This window comes from Miniopterus schreibersii (assembly GCF_964146895.1).
Source record: "Miniopterus schreibersii genome assembly, chromosome: 8".
Classification (NCBI taxonomy): domain Eukaryota; kingdom Metazoa; phylum Chordata; class Mammalia; order Chiroptera; family Miniopteridae; genus Miniopterus; species Miniopterus schreibersii.
The window spans coordinates 60,922,060-60,937,295 of NC_138109.1; the positions used below are offsets into that span (position 1 = coordinate 60,922,060).

General features: G+C 41.6%; 1 pseudogene across 1 annotated transcript; it reads right to left on the minus strand.

Moving 5' to 3' along the window:
* Nucleotides 1–13,389: 13,389 nt before the first annotated feature.
* On the minus strand, nt 13,390–14,395 carry LOC308560961 (homeobox protein NANOG pseudogene; annotated as a pseudogene). The gene has a single exon. The product of its transcript is annotated as a homeobox protein NANOG pseudogene (transcript).
* Between the last annotated feature and the right edge of the window lie 841 nt (nt 14,396–15,236).

Sequence of the window (15,236 nt, forward strand, 5' to 3'; positions counted from 1 at the left end):
GCTGGTGGTACATGCGGCTCTGCAGGCTCTGCCCAGGCTGCCGGGGATTAGACCCCGGAAGGAGACAGGGACAGGGACATGAGGCTTTGGTAGCCCACAGCCCTGTATGTCTGTCTAACATCACACTTTGAGCTTTATCTTTGAACAAAGCCCAGGACTCCAGAAAGCCCTGCTGCTGTGCTGCCAGAGTCATCTCACATTTGCTCAGGTGGAAACTTGTCATGGAAAAGAAACCAGGAGTCACCAAAGCAGGAATCATTCATCACAGGAATCCATCAAAACAGAAAACCGGGGCTATTTATAGCAGGTCCCAGAACCCCATCCTTCCTATGTGACCGGGCTGCTAAATTACCACCAGTGAAATGTGATTTAATTTCTTTCCTTTTTTTTTTTTTTACTGAAACTGATAGATTAATAGAAAAAGAAAATCTTTCTCTAGGAGTTTCCTTATGACTAGGATCTAGAACAGAGAAAAAGATTTGGACTATGTTTCATTGAAATGTTTGCACTTGACCTCATGTGTTGTATTGTTCCAATTAAATATGACAACCATATGTTATTTTTATTACAACTGAAACACCAAAAGAATTGGGCACTTGGGTTTTCAAAAGGGATCTTTTGGCACCATCTTGTGACTCTTTTTGGTACAATTTCAGCAAAACCAAAAGCATCCCACTTAAATTTTCTGAAGGAGTCTCCTGGCACCCTCTTGTGGCACATCATGGAACTGGGGCAAACAGCTATGGGAGAAAGCCCTCGGTCTCAGGAATTCCACAGACATTCGTTCTCCTGCTGTCCTCATTCTTAGGGATTCCCTGAAGAATCACAGGGTAGCAACTTATTAATCTATTTGTGTAAATTTGAAGTGCAAAGTAAAAAATACCAATAAGTTCTCATTTTAACCTCAGAAATGGAAATTGCAACCATCACTTTGACAAAGGAAGTGGACAGTGGGGATGCTCAAAATCCCCTGGGTTGAGGACCACAGAAACAGAGCTCACAGTGGAAACCGTTAAGAGAAACTAAAAGCAGCATTATAGCCAGCATAACTTTAATTTTCCCACTCGTTCTGAGGCAGGTGGAGAAGAGCAGAAACAATAGGGAAATGTCATTGTCCTGGCTGCAAGGTCAGCTGCCAGAAAAATGCCACAAAGCTGACATGTTTATACCTGCTGCCTGAGAAGCCACCACCCTCTTACACCAAGTCTTATGGAAACATGAATCTCAAATATGTAAGATTTTCATGATTGCAGCATATAAGTGCATCATAAAATGTCGTTGTTACGTTTCCCCAAAACTCTGGACAAGCCTGACTCTCATGACTTCCTGACCTGCAGGCTCTCCACAGGCTCTGGCTTTCAACCTCGCTTGACATTTCATGTTGCCTCTGCCCCCTTCTTGAGCTAATTCTCAGATACCTTTTGTAATTTCCCTTCGGATTTGGGATTAGCTTAGAGATTCAGCCTCCTCCTGCCACATATAGAATCTCCTAAGAGTTTCCAAAGATAACTTCATTTCTTCCACCATTCTCTACGAATGTCTTAATATCCTAACTTAAGTACTTCAAAACGTCACCCTTTTCTGCTACCGCTTTTAAACTTTGCTTTTCCCCTCGTTATCAATATTTCATTCATTCATTCATCACTCATTTAATAATTACCTATTATATTCCATACACAGTATTAAATGCCAGAGACAAAAAGCATTAAGCTAACCCCTGAGGAGCCCACTTGGAGCCTAGAACAGAGAAATTACAACGCATTGCCTGTAGCAAGTGATGGAATGCAGGTGTCAATGAAAAAACGAATTCTGCCTCAAGGTAGTCCAAGAGGGCTTGCCAGAGGAGGTGACAATTAATAGAAGGATGGATAGGAGTTGGCCAGACAAAGAGCACCCCAGGCAGAATGAATCGCATGTTGCAAAGACTAGATCTGTGAATGAGTCTGACTAGTTTCTATTCTTGCCTTCTAGATACTCTTCCCCAAAGATGGGAGTCTGTTTCCTTCCCCTGCATGTGGATGTGCTTGCTCCATGTCAAATGGACAGCCACCAAGTCACTGGAGTCATTTTCTCTAACTACACTACTGCTCTTGCTCTAGGCTCTGCCACTCTCTCACTTACCACTTCCTCATCTGACCTCTCTCCCTTTCTGCTCATATCCAGTTGCCAGAACCTGTCACCTCAGCCTCATCCACCCCTCATCTGTTGTCCTATGACCAACTTACCTCTGTTTTAGAATTTGGCAAAGGTCTCCTGACTGGTTTGTGACTTGAAGTGTCTCCCCTCTCCAATCTGTCTGACCATAAGCTACAACTTAGGGAAACATAGTTGGGACTTTGGATTACTTGCTCATGCCCCAGCCGCAGGACAGGCAGGGAAAGTAAACGTCAGGTATTCATGGCCTTTTATGGGAGATGAGTCCCGAGGTAAGGAATGAGTGGAAAGGGCAGTGAAATAACAACTGACCGTATTTCCATCACAGCCTAAAAATCAGGCCCCTGCCCCTAGAAGATCTGGCTGATTCCTCCCTGGCTCCCATTCTCACTGTCCTTGCCACCGCCTAGCAGGCCCCACGCTCTCAGCCCTCAGTCCTTGTTGTCTCTCATGCTCAACAAACATCCTCCCACTTCAGGCCCTCTGTGCTTACGTAGTGCATTCTTCACTCTCTCCATTTCATGGACCCCTCCCTTCTTTCCTCTAAGTTGCTTCTCAAGTGCCACCTTCCCTGAGAGCTTCCCTAGCAACCCTCTATAGAATAGCAGCCCCCAACTCTCAGCGCTCCTGGGAGTTCTTACCCTCTTTGGCTTATTTATGCCTATTTATTTTAATTTTGTTTATTTGTTTCTGCTTATTTACTTTCTGTCTCTCCTCCATGACAGTAAGGACTTCGCACGGTTTGTCTTCTGCTGTACTCCCCAGGTCTAGAAGAGTGTCCCGCACATGATACTTAGTAAACACCAGCTGAATACATAATGCAAGAGTCAAGTTCTCTTACCTCACTGGCCTAGCAGGATCTATATTTTCCCGCTGTGGGATTTGGGTAAGAGTTTCCCACCAGTCGGTGCTGGGGTGGAGTGGGAAAGGGAGGGTTTGACTGCCCTGGAAGCCTCATCCTCTTGGTTCAGAGGTGGGCACCTCCCCAAGCCCAAGTCAAACAGTCCAGGCAGTGGTTGGTTCAGAGCTGGAAAGGTGGCCCAGGTTGGTGTGACCCAGCTAAGCCCCTTGGATCGGTGGTTAGGCAAAGGGATGCTTTCTGTTCTCTGGTGGGTGGGACTGGTCCTGGTAAGAGTGGAAGGGCTGCAGGTACTTTGCTAGCGAGAGAAACCCTAGCCTGAGGACCAAGTCTGAAGCTGAGCAGAGAGCACCATGGACAAGCAGAGAGCCAGAGCCCCTACCACACTGTGAACCTCTCCTTCTAAGCCTGCTGGATCTTTACAACTTCTGAAGTCTTTGTTTTGTGAACTGATGAATTCCATGATTAAGTCAGCTTGAGGTCTGACCATAAGCTATAACTTAGCTTGAGGTAAGTTTTTCTTTTTTTGTGCAGCTTAACGCATCCTAACTGATACACTGACCTTAAAATGCTACCATGTTCTGGTGATGTTTTAAGAGGGACATCGATAAATGAGCATATTTATTATTTAATGAATTCATTCACTCATCAAGTATTTATGGAACATCACACGACTACTTTAGAGAGTGAGCTAAATGATAAATAATATAAAACCTACCTCATTTGAAGAAAAATAATAAGAAATAGGGAGTGTTTAGCCTCAAGGAGAGAAGACTTAGAAGGGAGGGCCATGATAGATGTCTTCAAGACAGACGTCTCACATATTTGAAGGGGGTGACATGGTGAGACAGGGATTTAGCTAGGACCTGCTGGAGTACAAGATTATCTTAATTCTGTTTTAGATGCCAATCTTTTCTCTTAAGATACCAGGCAGGAAATATATTCACAGAGAACATAGCAAAGAATGGCGAGACTGCAATTAGCTCAGACTTCAGCGCCAGACCACTATGTTTCCTCGCAAAAGACAAGCTCTTTATCTAGGGGAGACTGGCCTGGAAGGGTTCTTGCCCTCTGTGCCCCCTGAATCCTTCCTCCCCTCTGTACCCTTACCTCAGCTGAATAGTACAGACATTGATTAGAACTTCCATGCTCCCTACTGTCTACAGGCACCTGGCATTGGAATGGCCTCCTTAAAAATTGACTCAGCAAGTTTCTAACTCAACTTCCCTCAGCTTCTCCTCATCCAAGCTCTTTAGTAAGGTCATTTAGTCACTGAATGCAGCTGTGTCCAGAAAAATGATCGTTTTTCTTTGGTTTCTTTCTGGGTAATGATCAGGACAAAAGGGTGGGTGGTGTTTCTCTCTCCCCTAATAGCAACCCCAAGCCAGCCTGGTTGGTACACCTTCCAGATGGCAGCCCAGCCAAAACGAGGCCTGGGAGATTCAAACTTAATTCTGGTTCTGCTGTCTGGATTCTTTAGTTGGATTGGCATGGTCCTAGATAATAAGAATAATTGACACTTGGTTGAGCACATGGTTACAAAATCCCCCTGCAATTAGCCCACGCAGGCCAATGTGGGGGTCATGATGTGTCTCTATGACTTTTACAAAAATGTCCAAGTCCCTCTTGCACCCTTTTTCTGAATAAAATGTCTGAGTGTGCTTAGGGGATGACTGCAAAAGGTGAAATTATAGATACTGAAATTGGATGCACCAATTTTCAAGCAATGGAGGGCAGACAACAACACCTTGAATGGGAGCACTTCAGGGGGTTTGAATGATCCTTGTTTTTCAGAATCACCCCTGGACCCTTCCTTATGAAGGAAAAACCCTGGTGAGGTTTTCCCAAACCATTGCAAGCATCCTAGATTTAACTGGCTGCTGATCTTCTGCCAGTTGGCACTAACTATAATTTGGCCACCAGTTTCCCTAACTTTACTGAAAAGTCAATCAGAAACAGCAGGTGATGGCTCCAGCTCCTGCCCATCCCACAATCTTCCCCACCCCCATTCTGATAAGTATCAGCAAGTCACTTTCCTTGGGTGAATAAATGCCACCCAGCTGCCGAAGTGGACAAACAAGACAGGTTGGACTGACTGCCCTCACATAGCCCTTCTAAAAACAAAGACTAAACTTAACTACTTAAACTGAGCTGGGAATTTTAAGGCTTACCTACCCAGGAGGTCATGTTAGAGGCACTGTCAGCATCTCCCCTAAATAATATATGTCTTACCTAGGGACTCCCAACAGTTATAAACAGCACTTTTCTTCTCCATGGGCATAATGCAAACCCTTGGGACCATACTGCTTTTGTGGAACCCAGGCATTAACTTTCCTGCCTTCTGAAAATACAATGACTCTCAACTTTAGCAGTGATCATAAGAAATCTTCAAGTGTTCAGAGAAGCACCCCAAGTACATAACGTAGGCCTCAGAACTGCAAAGATCTCTCCAAAAAGAAGCTACTCTTTGTTATTTGGGGAATATTCCTAGAGAGATAACTGACTTGTTATTTATGTACACCTCTGGGCAGTTATTTCTATTCTGGGCGTCATCCAATTAGAACAGGTGGTTTAAAATTAGCCCCTGACTTTAGTTGCCACAGCTCACTGGTCAGGGTTGTTATATTTGAGAGAATTGCCCTAGACTTTCTCTTTGAGGCCCAACACAGAGCCTGTGCGATCACTGATACATCCTGCTGTACCTAGATTTAATGTCTCCATTAAAGTAGAAAAATCAGTACAGAATGTCTCCAAGTGGAAAGATCAATACAGAAACTTGAGCAAAATCCCCCAACATTCTAAGGTAGCACCTGATGATATATGGGATTTGTTCAGCTGCCTGGGTCCAGCACCCTAGGAGGTATGGTTGAGGTCAATACTGCAGGTTTACTTCATCCTGTTGATTAGGTTTCTATTGATAATAGCTTAATTAAATGCTGTGTGAGACCCACTGAACAGATTTGGTCTCTCCATCGGTCAGATTCATCAGAGTGGCCAATGGAATGGTATACTCACGGGAAAAATTTTCAGAATCCAGGTCAGTGTAGCTAGACATGCTTATTGTTTAGTAAAATAAAGTTAGAGTTTACTTTTGCAGCAAAGAGCAGGCAAGCTTACTTTCCATTATAAAGTATTTGGGTTCCTTAAGCTCAAGATTTCTCTTCTGTGATGGGACCCATTAATATGTCCATAAGGTGTCACCTAGCCCTTATTGCATCATACTTTGGGATCCGGGGCTTGGGAAACCAGGACAAATGTTCACACTTTGGCTACTGCTATTGCTGTGAGTAATAAAGTTCTTTGCCTTTGACCCAGGAGTCTCAAATCTTCCACCAACCTCCACAAGTTTTTGGCAGATTAATGCCTTGGCTTGCAAGTAGGGCAAATGTCAGAACTTCACAGTTCTTGATATCAACACATCTTATTTATAATGCTTTTAATGGGTCAAAGCTTTCCAAGTGAGCTTAGGCTAATCTGGTGCCTCTTCACCCATGAAAGAAGTACTAACAGGGCCTAAGGGGAAATTTGGTGTCCTTCACAGTTTTCTCCCCATTTGCAGGCTTGGCCACGCTCTTTAAACAGTCATCTCCCAGAAGGTAAAATTACCTCAGATGAACCTCTCCAGACTCTGTCTCTTGCACTCTCCCCTGCCATCCTGTCTCACCCCTGCAGCCGGTTTTTGCTTTTGCTCACCCTACTGTAGTGATCACTGACAGGTGGCTATCCAGTATGCATTCTCTATTATTCCCTCAACCGCTTCAGGATGAGTTCCTGATGAAACCCGAACACCATTTGGACATTCACTTACTTCCAAGCAGCCAGGGGAAGCTGACCTCACCCCCAGCTTCAGAGATGAAATTGATTGGTTTAAAAGTAACCCATTCATTCCCTTTGCCAATAGATCAATTCTGGACAATGCTTTAAAAGAAGTCTGAGGAGGAACTTCTCTGAAATGGTATCCTTGTCTCTTAAAAGAAGGCCAGAGAAAGAAACACATCCTATTTCCAGATGTGATGTCTGGAGCTTCTGCAGCCATTCTCTACCAGCCTGAAAATGAAGCCACTATTCAGGATTGCAGAACAGAGGTGATGATAATGTTGTGCTGCTCAGTCAGCCAACTGTAACTCCCACTGTCCATCTGGGCTTCCTGTTATGAGACATAATACATTTCTTAAATGTTTAAGTTTGTTTGCATAGGGGATTCTATTCCTTGTTGCCATATACCAAAGCTAAGTTCTGAGCCCTCTTCTGTACCTTAAATGAGTCATGTAGTTAAGGCTTATAACAAACCTGTAGGTTTATTATTCCCTTCATTTGGAAGATAAGGAAACTATGATACAGAGAGCTTAAATATCTTGCTTAGGTCATAAAGCTAGTTAAGTGGCAAAGTGAGGATTTGAACCCAGATCTGGCTCAGAACCCACAGACCTAACCACTACTCTATCACTTCTCACTATGCTGTTACTTGCAGTTTAAAGTCTTTCAACTGATACTAACTATGCTTTGCTTCTCAAGATGACCTCAACTGACAAGTAGGCTTTGGACCCCTTTGAACCCAAGTCCATGGCTGCTGGCCAGCTTCACCCTCCCATGCTCACCTGCAGGGCCCACTGCTTGCCCAGGAGAGGAGGTCAGATGTTAATATCTAACTTCATCTCCTATTTGAACACCTAGGAAGGCAGCCAAAAGTTACCATGTGAGCTCTTATTTCATATTCTGTTTATTTTAAGCACCTGTTCAAAGGGCATGTTGTGTAGACCAAATACAACCTTTAAGGAGAGAGCATTTGCTCTTACAATCTGGCTGGCAGAAACTATAAACTTTTGTTGTTAATGTTGTTAATCCCCACCCAAGGATATTTTTTCCATTGATTTTTTAGAGAGAGCGGAAGGGAGGGAGGGAGGAAGGGGGAGAGAATGAGAGGGAGAAACATCCATGTGAGAGAGACATATCAATTGATTGATTGATTGGTCTCCTCCCACACGCACCTCGACTAGGGCCAGGGATTGAACCTGCAACCCAGGTACTCGCCCTTGACCAGGAGTTGAACCCGCAACCCTTCAGTTCGCGGGCCAATGCTCTAACTGCCAAGCAACACCAGCCAGGGCACAACTATAAACTTTTATAGTTGTCCTGTTGCCATTGAGGAAATAGATAAGCAGTGCCTCAATCCTGTCTCTGGGATATATATATATATATATATATATATATATATATATATATATATATAATTAGATATATATCTTTTAAAGCGAAGTTGATATAGTCATAAGAAACTCCTGCCTCTAGCAAAGCCTTAAATATTCTTCTGTTAATTTTAATCACCTGACAAACAATACAATGACCCCACAATAACGTGGGAGCAAGAGGGGACAAACATAATTAACAGACAGGGCCAATCAATTTACCCTTGCTTCCCCTGCCCTTTGTCCTGGGAGGTTTCTTCCCTCTCTTCATTGAGAGGGCTTGTCTGCTGATCTCTCTCTTCCCAGCCTGTGACCAAGGGGAAATGGGGCATTTCTGCAGTTCACCTTCCCCATCGTCGCTCCCCCTGCTACTATCAATAATCTGTCAGATGATTTTTCCACAATTATTTTTAAAAATCATCAAAGAAATTAGGGGAGTGTTGAACGGCATGTTAAATCTGGGGACAGAGGTTATCGATGGGTGGGTCTGTTTGATTAAGTCAGAAGCGTACTGTTGCTTCATCCTGGGGCTGCAGCCCTTCAATGCTAATCTGATTGAAGTCATCTCAGATGAAGGAATTAGGCAAAGAAGAAAATAAACTGCAAAGACACAGACAACGGTGTGATGCTTACCACAGCGAAGGGGGGAAGGGGAGATATATGGTGACGGAAGGAGGCTTAACTTGGGGTGAACACACAATACAATATGCACATGATGTCTTATAGAATTGTACACCTGAAACTTATATAATTTTATTAACTAATGTCACCCCAATAAATTCAATAAAAAAAGAGTCTATATAGAAGTGCTGAGTAAATCATTTCTAGGTTTTTTTTGAACCAGAAGGTATGTTATATTAAATGAAATGGAGATAGAAAGACTTCACATTTGAGGTAGTCTAAAATGTCATAGGATCACCTCAGATCTAAACATGGATGACTTGTTTTATCCCCCTAAAATCTTTTATTACAAACATGATAACTATCAACAGCTAAAGACCCTTTTTGAAAAGATCCTAAGTGCCCAGCTGGGCGTGGCTCGGCGGTTGAGCATTGACCAATGAGCCAGGAGGTCACGGTTAGATTCCCGGTCAGGGCACATGCCCGGGTTGTGGGCTCCATCCCCAGCAGGGGGCGTGCAGGAGGCAGCCGATCAATGACTCTCTCATCATTGATGTTTCTCTCTCTCTCTCTTCCTCTCCTTTCTTCTGTCTGAAATAAAAAATAATAATAATAAAATAATAAAAATTTTAAAATCCTAAGTGAAGCAGAAGCAGATGGTTCAAATTGATCTGAATACAGAGCTCCACAAACTATGAAGTCTCTTTTGTAACATAGTAGGCTTTGATGATAAAGATCAGAGACTTGAAAGGGAGGCCTCGTTTTTATGTGGACAGCTAAAGAGGAGGGTGCCCAAAGAGGGTGGGATTTTTCTTTGTATGCAATATGGAAGAAGTATCTACTTGTTTTACATTTTTAAAATTCAAGTATTCTTTTCTCTAGACAAAAAGAGAGAGAGAGAGAAAGAAATGGTAACAGGTATCAGAAAAAAATGGAGAAGCTACGATTATGAAAGGTTTATGTAGTGTTAGAATGCTTTGTCATCTGAGAGTCCTCCTGGTTTCTTAACAGAATAATTAAGAAACTATGCCTAAGAGTTTCAGGGTGACATGTTTATCTTTCAGAAAGAAGTGCCAATTGTCATCTTAGGTAACAAGTATTTATTTAGTTATTTTGAGTGACTTAAAGTGATTGCCTTCCCAGCAAGGGCCCAGCTCTGCCTTGCACAAATGATTTCAAGGTGCCAATGCCCTCTCTTCTACATAGCGAGAGTCTATTTTCATTGATCACAAATGATTTCCTGACACAAAAAATATAACTTCAGATCTCTTTCTGACCTCAACAACAACAGTTAATAGGTACTATTTTAAAAAATTAAATAACATTTGAAATAAAAATGTCAGTTACTCTTGGGGCACAGTCACTAGAAGGGAACAGGAGGAAGGCTTCTGGATCTTGACCTAAGTGCTGGTTACATGCATGTGTTCAGTTTGTGGAAGTTCACAACAACTTATGAACCTAAATGCCCATCAAGAATTGATTGATAAATACATTGTGGAATATTCACACAATGGAATAATATACAGGGTGTTGGGTTTTGTCAAATGCTTTTTCTACATCTACCGACATGACCATATGATTTTTCTTCTTTAGCTTGTTGATGTGATGAATTGTATTAATTGATTTTTGAATGTTGAATCAGCCTAGTATTCCTGGAATAAACCCCGCTTAGTCATGCAAGTATAATTCTTTGCTAAATTCAATTTGCTAATATTTTGTTAAAATTTTCACATATATATTCAGAGAGATATTGGTTTTGAGTACTTCTTTTTTTGTACTGTCTTTATTTGGTTTTGGTATCAGGAGGACAATACTAACTTTCTAAAATGAATTGGAAAATATTCCTGCCTCTTCTATTTTCTGGAAGTGATTGTATATAATTAGTGTTAATTCTTGTTTAACTATTTAGTAGAATTCTCCAGTGAAACTGTATGAACTTGGAGATTTCATTTTGGGGAGTTTTAAGGGTACAAATCCAATTTCCTTAATACTTACAAAACTATTCAAATGATCTATTTCATGTTGACCGATTTGTGGTAGTTTGTGCTTTTTTGAGGAATTGGCCCATTTCATCTAAGTTGTTAACTTTATGGGTGTAGAGTTTTCATAATATTCCTGTATTGCTCCTTTAATGTCCATGGTGTCTGTAACAACATCTCCTGTTTCATTCTTGATATTGGTAATTTGTGCCTTTTTTTTTCTTTGTCAGTGTTTCCAGATATTTGCTAATTTTATTGATCTTTTTGAAGAACCAGCTCTTTGTTTCATTGATCTTTCTCTTTTGCTTTTCTGTTTTCAATGACATTGACTTCTTCTTTGACCTATGAATTACATAGAGCTGTGTTGCTTCGTTTTCAAGTGTTTGAAGATTTTCTTGTTAACTTTCTGTTATTGATTTCTAGTTTGACTCCATTGTTTTCGTATAATTTCAATTTTTAAACATTCATTTAGGTTTATTTTATAGCCAAGGATATAGTTATATTGTTATATGTTTCATAGGTACTTGAAAAGAATATGTGTTCTACTGTTGCCGAGCGGGGTGTTCTATAAATGTCTATTGGGTCTTGTTGGATGATAGTCTTGTTGCGTTTCCTCTATATCCTTCCTGATTTCCTGTCTAATTGTTCTATCAGTTGTTGAGAGAGGGCTGTTGAAGTCTCTAACTGCAATTGTAGATGTGTCTATTTCTCCTTGCAGTTTATCAGTGTTTGCTTCACATATTTTTGTAGCTGTGTTGTTTGTGCATGTTTCTTTCAATACACAAACTGTGAAGAGAGGCTTAGTTAAAATAAGGACATGAACTTTGTTCCATGAAATGATAGCTGATGTGACTCTGTCAGGTCCCTGGGAAGGACAAGCATTGAAGGTACAAAGGGCAATTGCTTACCTCACTAGACAAATCGTCCCTCACCTGACACCTCTCGATATTATTTTCTGACTGAAATCTCTGAAATGACTCTCCTATGATACAGGCCTTCGAGTTCTCAAATGTCATTTATTGTAACGATTACCTTGAAATGAAGTCAATGCCAAGGTTCTTAATAGGGGCCTTTAAAAATGAGTTTTTAAATGCGATCTGATTTACTTAACTCTTATTATTTAAAAAAACAAACAGGAACTAATAAAAGTAACATTACATATCATATATATATATAACTTTTCCAGACTACCCCTACCCTCTTCTACATAAAGATATTGTCACTTACATTGAAAAAGGTGTAACCCCAAAGGTGCAAACACCTTTCAAATGGGTGGATTTCCTTCCTTTTCACAATAATAACAAAAGAAATGTTTTTAATACAAATGTGTATGTACAGTGTCCCATCCTTGGATTTTTTTTTGCTTTCTCATTTATTATGATATTCTTTAAGAAATGAATTTAAACTGTGGACAGAGTACTGAAGAAGAAAGTTCTGGATAATAGGAGTTGAAAGCCTTTGGTGTCTACCTCAGTGAGGTCTCTCTCCCTAAGCCCCCTTAGAATAACCCAGCTTTCTGGGCTTACTGTGGTCCAGGGGACTGCCTGGAGTAAGAAGTGCAGACAATATTGTATCAGACACCTCTTATAATCATATTTGGGACCTCTGGACTGCCTATTCCAGGTGTGCTGCAGTGATCAAAGCTTCTCATTTCAACCAGCTTTGCCAGGGTTTCTTTGACTCTGACACAAGGGACGCCCCTGCGGACCAGCGCCCCCAACAGGAGTTAACTCTCCAAGTGACAACCTTTGTCCAAAAGAGGACTGGAACCTAGGGATAAATGCTTCCCTCTTTTTCCTTTGAGTGGATAATTTTGAGGCATATTTCATGATTCTCAAAAGATCCTCAAAAGTAACTGAACACCTTTAGGGGTTTTCAACCCATAGGGGGGATGCATTCTTGTATTGGTTTTCTCTCCTCTTTTTACGATCACCCCTCACTCCGTGCTCTCAGGTATCACATTCCTACATCAGCTAACTGCACACAAGCCTTTGTCGGCCTGGCGATTACTGCATCATGGCTGCTCTGAATGCTTCCTGTCAGGGTCCACTTCTGCTGTGCTAAAAACCTTATTTCACTATTTCCCAATCAAATTGGAGGGGCCAGGGGGAGAGAGGATGGAAGGGAGAGGGGAGGGAGGGAGACAGAGAGAGAAAAAGTCCCATTTCATCTTTCATTTTTTTAAGTGGTAAGATGGATGTTTTATTTATTTGTATTTAAACTTATAAACCAACCAGACAAACTGGTATAATTATCATGATACAAAAAAATGCAAAACATCTTTTACAAATACTTGAGTAATAAATTAGTGTTTGTAGTAAAACAGTGACAGGGGCAGAAGAAATCAGAGAAGCATCTCATAGCTCAACCGTTCACCTGAAGCGAGGTTTTCAACAAGCCTCCCAATCCCAGAAAATACAAATAACCCTCTATCACACATCTTTTACTTTTACTTTCTGTTCTTGAGGTTAAGGTTCTAGATCACAGAGTTATCCAAAATAGTATTATATCTAATTATCTATAGCCAGAGACATCTTTTATCATTGTCTATAGCAGCAAGGCTACAGAAATCTCTTCGATTAGACTCCAGTCATACCCCACCCCCACCCCCTCCAAGTTGGCACACTAGGCACAAGGAGCAACATATCAAGGCAGAGACACATAGAAAAATCATGGAGTCAGGCCCTATGTTCATGGAGCAATCTGGGAATAAATCCATGGTTTGTTGGGTACTAGAATACTTAGGGGTCTGTAGTATTGCATCGTAGCTTTCCCCAGCTGTTTCCAAGGTGGCCTCCAAATTACTGACAGGGTTTGGCTGGAACTGGGTCTGGGGCTGCAGGGATTCCTCTCCATAACTGTAGAACTGGTTGTTCCAGGCCTGGTTGTTCCAAGCATGTTATTCTAGGTGTCGGCCACCAGGTCTGACTCTTCTAGGAATGGTAGTTCCAAGATGGGATGTTTCAGGAATGGATGCTCCACATTAGGTTACTGCAGGTCTAGTTCTTCCACCTTAAACCGTTTCCAGACATGTTCACCAGGCATTCCTGGTGACAGGAAGAGAGGCCCAGGTACTCTGTAGCTGTTGAGCTGGTCTGAGTCACAAGGTTGCTATTCTTTGGCCAGTTGTATTTCTGCCACCTCTTACATTTTGTTCTCTGGTTCTGGAATCAGGTATTAATCTGTTTGTAGCTAAGGTTCAGGGTGTTGGAAAGCTCTTGCATCTGCTGGAGGCTGAGAAATTTCTGTCTCTGAAATCTCTCATTGAGCACATACAGCTGGGTCTGTGAGAAGACAGTTCTGATCTTCTGTGTCTTGACCTGGACTCTCTTCTCCTCCTTCACTGTCCTGTTCTCTACAGAAGTGGGTAGTATTACACTGGGACTGGTGGAAGAATCAGGGCTGTTCTGAATAAGCAGATCCATGGAGGAAGGAAGAAAAGAGGCAGTCTCCATGTGGAGTGTGTCAGCAGATGACATTTGCAAGGATGCATAGTTTTCTTCAGTCTCATAAATCTTAGACACTGGTGAAGGTTCCCTAGAATCGGATGCTTTGTGGCAGGGCAGGCTTTGGGGACAAGCCGAATCCACACTCATGTTGATTTGCAGTAGTAACAGGTGCCAAACAGTCAATTTTATAAAAGCTCCCATTTCAATCTTTTTGAGCTGTCATGTCATAAGCTGCCAACCATCCCATAAAATAGCCATCCTTGATAAAGCTTAAAAACCCAAAATGTATTTGTAATCCCGATTATGACCCCAAAGAATTTAGAAAATATACTGTTATTATGGGCATCCTAAAGCTTTTATTTTATTTTATTGATTGATTGATTGATTTAAATTTATATTTATTGTTGAAAGAATTACAGATATCCCCTTTTTTCCCCATTGATCCCCTCCACCCCGCATCCGCCCCACCACCCCCACAGGCCTTCACTACACTGTTGTCTGTGTCCATGGGTTATGCCCATATGCATATAAATTCTTTGGTTAATCTCTCCCCACTCACTCCCCAACCCTCACCTTCCCACTGTGATTCCTCAGTCTGTTCCATGCTTCTTTGTCTCTGGATCTATTTTGTTCTCAGTCTATTTTGTTTATGAGATTCCACATATGAGTGAGATCATGTAAAACTGAATCAAGAAGAATCAGAAAATCTGAACAGGCCAATAACAACTGATGAAATCAAAGCAGTAATTAAAGAAACTCCCAGCAATCAAAAGCCCTGGTCCAGATGACTTCACAGGGGAGCTTTCTAATTCTTTAAGGTGTAGGGTTAGATAGGTTTACTAAAAAATTTTCTTGCTTTTTGAGGTAGGCCTGTAGTGCTGTCAGCTTCCCTCTTAGGACTGCTTTCACTGTGTCCCATAGATTTTGGGTTGTGGTGTGTTCATTTTCATTTGTTTCCAGGAAGTTTTTTATTTCTTTTTTGATCTTC